Source organism: Nasonia vitripennis (genome assembly GCF_009193385.2).
Source record: "Nasonia vitripennis strain AsymCx chromosome 2 unlocalized genomic scaffold, Nvit_psr_1.1 chr2_random0003, whole genome shotgun sequence".
Lineage (NCBI taxonomy): Eukaryota > Metazoa > Arthropoda > Insecta > Hymenoptera > Pteromalidae > Nasonia > Nasonia vitripennis.
The window spans coordinates 217,948-222,413 of record NW_022279609.1 but is presented as its reverse complement, the minus strand read 5'-3'; positions in this window follow the sequence as shown (position 1 = coordinate 222,413).

The window sequence follows — 4,466 nt, the reverse complement described above, 5'->3', positions numbered from 1 at the left end:
TTCATATTCTAAATAATGATTTTTAAAACAATAGATACAAACCGAGTAAACGTTAGCGAGCGAGGTATAGCGTGCTAGTTATACCGTAATGGACACATTTATTACTAATTCTTAATTTTTCTCAACTTTTCTTAGTTTTTCTTAGGTTTTCTAAGTTTTTTTTAGTTTATTATTTTATTTCATATTACATTTTTACAACTCTTTGACTATATTTTATAACGGGGTGGTGTTTTTGACAGTAGTCGCGCAGACGTTAGCTGCGTGCAACTGCTGTCGGGATGATCACCTCTCGATAATCGAGACAAGGTCTCGTTTCCTCGTATTGATTCGAGGCTCGTAGTTGACCAGCCAAGGTCGTGTAATGACTAGCTGCAGTTTCTATGCACGTGTATCCTGAAGCGATACGCGTGCCCGCGGAGGCGGCAGGGAACTTTGTCTATGAGGAGACAGGAAGCGGGTTCGCGTAAAAAACTATAAGTTCACTTCATCCCCAAAACTACGCTTCCTTAGGGGTCGGAGTGGACCGGAAGTAAATTGGAAGTGAACCGGAAGTGAACCAGAAATATACCGAAAATGAACAGGAAGTGACTAGAATATGCATATTTGCTGAAGTACTCCTAAGGTGTAAATCGAAAATTAATCAATAAATAATTGATACAAATTTTGAAAAGTTTTAAAAGTATTTTTCATAAACTGTAAATAATGTTAAAGCCTTTCTTATACATATATATATATTATATATATATACATATTGTGACGAGCGAACGCGAATTCGTATTTCACGCGCTCTCCGCGATAGATAGGCAAAAGAGCTCATACGATTTGGACGTGCGAGATTTACCGGTACAACACCCGCAACATCCCCATCAACGAAACGAGTACGCAGGCAGCGTCCAGAGACCACCTGCTGGAGAAGTAAACCGAGCCTTACATTACTTACTTACATTTTTAGCGGTATTCAGTTGAAGACACTTCAATGTTAATGTAACAGTTAAATTTTAATAATTAATATGGGCTATAAGAAAAAACAAATCAATTATCTATTTATCTATTATCTGTGTATTTTATAATATCTTATCTATTGATCTATTATTGATAAGGTATCAAGTGGCGCGGTAGCGCCACGAAGGCAAGTTTGTCAAGCAGACAAAGCTTTGGCGCCCGCGACAATATTTACTTCTATATTGGTATCAAAAATTTTATTTTAAAAAAAAACAATATTTTCCAAAATTGTTTCTAAGTGATTTTTATATATTATCACATACGTGTGCTAATTAGTGATTTTTAATAGAAGTTGTCAAAAACAAAAACATGCTGTTATCCATAAACAATCTTGTATGTGATTTGTTCAAATCATTTTTTTTTCTCCAGTGAGAAAGAACGGTGAAGTTAGCCGCCTCCAGTGTGAAAGGAGGATATATATATATCTATATATATATATATATATATATATATATATATATATATATATATATATATATACACACATTTTAAATATGTATATTTGATAAATACATTTTGTAGTATTAGAATTTATAATTACAGACAATCTGACACTGTTAAAATATTGTAAAATTATATTTTGAAACTTATTAAGAAGACAAATATATCGTTAACTCTCAAAAATGTTTTGTTTTGCATTATTTTAATTTTGCATTATTTAATATAGATGTTCGCTTGAAATTTTATACCATCAGAGCCGACTCATATACAGTAATTAAGTTTATCTTTAAAAAATTCACGTTAAAAAATAAAAATGTATTTATTTGTTACAGAAGCTACGAGACCAGTTTGCGAAAGACGGGGCCGTTTACAACTGAAGCGGACAGACAGCACTGCTGATAAAAACGTAAAAAATAGCAGCACTCAACATGAGCAGCATCAACAACAACAGCAACACCAAACACAGCAGCAACAACAGCAGCAGCAGCAACAACATCAGCAGCAGCAGCAACAACAGCAGCAGCAGCAGCAACAACAGCTGCAGCAACAATAGAAGCAACACCAAAAACAGCAGCAGCAACAACATCATCAGCATCAACAGCAGAAGCACTAACAACAGCAGCAACAACATCCGCAGCAACAACAGCAACATTAACAACAACATCAACGCAATCTACCAAGAATTGTAGATGACGAAATTATTGTAGATCCAATTGATGTATCAAAAATTTTTAACGATTGTAAAAAAAGAAAATAAATTAAAAAAAAAATTTGTTGACTTATTTCAATGCCTTTTCTCATCCCAAGGAATTTTTTAAGAATATGCAAATTATCAATGCAAATGTTTTTTTAGTTCATTTTTAATAATTAAGAATTTTTAAGATTATTTTATTTAATAGATTTGTTTTTTAGTACACTAACCAGAACAAATAGTTTTGAATATCGCGCAGAAATATGGCGGCGAACAATGTACATGCGATCACATCATAACCTTTCAGCGTCAGCCTAGATGACCGTTATCTGACCTCATTTTTTCCGCGCGATATTTAAAACTATTTGATTCCGACACTGTACAAGCAAGTACATTTTTAAATAATCATAACATAAGAATTTTTTCATTTTTTAAAAGATTATTTTATTTAGTGCAAGCAAGTACATTTTAAATAATTATAATCTATCTCGTCATGACTAAAGTTTCCGGCAATATAATTCAATAGCCAAGCTCGTATCGAAAGGACGTTGTGGACAGCAGACGCAGGTAATCGTCGTATGCAAAGATCGTGGTTGTAGCAAAAGTAATGTTCATTACTTTTTATATTCTCAAGTGATGGACATCCGAGATCTTCAACATTTGAGATTAAACTGAAAATAGTGGAAAATTATTTAGTAAATACGTAAGTATTTATACTTTCAAAGTATAAATTAATAAAACATTAAGATATATTATAAATACTTACGCATTTGGTAAATAAATTTTTAACCACTGTGCTTTCTGCTCCCCCTTGATAAATAGCTTTAGAACACCTTGCGTACAGATTTCTAAAAAATGCTTAAGTCGATGGTAAAGAATATCACCAGAATTCCATTCGATTACATGGTAACATTTTCTAGCCAGTGTATCATGCATTTTTCTTCCTCGGTTAGATCTTCCCAAGGCATTGGTGACTTAAAGAGATATACAGTTGGAAAAGCAGTTTTTTTCAAGTTAAGAAAACTGATTTCCTTAAAAATAAAAGTATCTACGGCAATTCTTTGAAACCCTTGAATGTCCACAATATAAACGTTTTCTTCTGGACATTGCAGCATGTTATTTTTGAACATTGTTTTGTATTCACAAGTTGTAGTCATCTTGTAGAGTTAGTTCAGTAAGAAGTAAGTATTTAAAATGAACAGATTGATTCTCACACGCTCAATATATAAGGAGAAACTCCGCCTTATGTTTTTTACAATTGGTCGCTGAAAAAAAGTACAGGCCTGATTGGTCTAAAAATAGAAAATTCATCCCTTGCCAAGAAAATATCCCTTCTCCTCATCATGACTTACTCCTCAGCTTTTCAATGTCGAAGATGACCACTTCTCATTAGAGCAAAGATAGAAAATCCATCCCTTCCCAAGAAAATATCCCTTCTCCTTGTCAAACTTCCTATTCATTGGTAGTTTCTAAAATTTTCCTCCTTTTCTTTAGTGGTCTCGTCTATATATAGCAAGAAATTTTACTGTGAGGAGCAGACTTCGTCTACAACAGTACACGAAACTAGTTCTCTATACAATTCTGTTTTGTGAGTGTTAAGTGAAAAAGTAAATATGGCTTCATTTCAACTTTTTGAACGCCTTGTTGAAGTAGTGCGTGATACTTTGCGAAATATACATGAAATGAGCAATAATGATATTCATTATTGGCTGGACATGTGCAATTCCACAATAAAGGAATTGAACGAAAAAATCGACAAAGCTAATCTTGCAAGAGGAGAAAAGCAGAAATATCAAACTTGTATGACACATCTTTCATGTGTGCAAGTTCAACCCCAACACCATCTTCAGCAAGGAGGTGGTCTACAATCGGAAGAAACTGAAGCTAGAGTTGAGTGGCGAGATATAGAATCAGCGTTTCAAAATCGAATTAGAACAGGTGTAGTTGTAAACATAAAGCATGTAGACATTCTAAGTTTTTTTAACGATGCGCAAAAGCTCTTCAAGGTTAAAGTAGAAGATTGCTTGAAGGAATATAACGCTGTAAAAATAAATTCTGACTTTATCGCAGAATTTTCTATGCAAAAAAATGGCGAGGAAACGACAGACATTAAATATTTTACAAGTGAAAGTACCAGCATTCATGTCAACGAATTTGGAAGAATGGTTCAAGGATCATATCAAAGAACCTATTCTCACCCAGCTTGAAGAATTCCAGGAGAAGGATTCTGGCTGGACCCTGACGAGTATTATCAGTTTGTGTATTAATATGAAAAAATATTCTCCAATCAAGGGGAGTTGCTTCATTCCACTTCCAAAGTTTATAGAAAAGA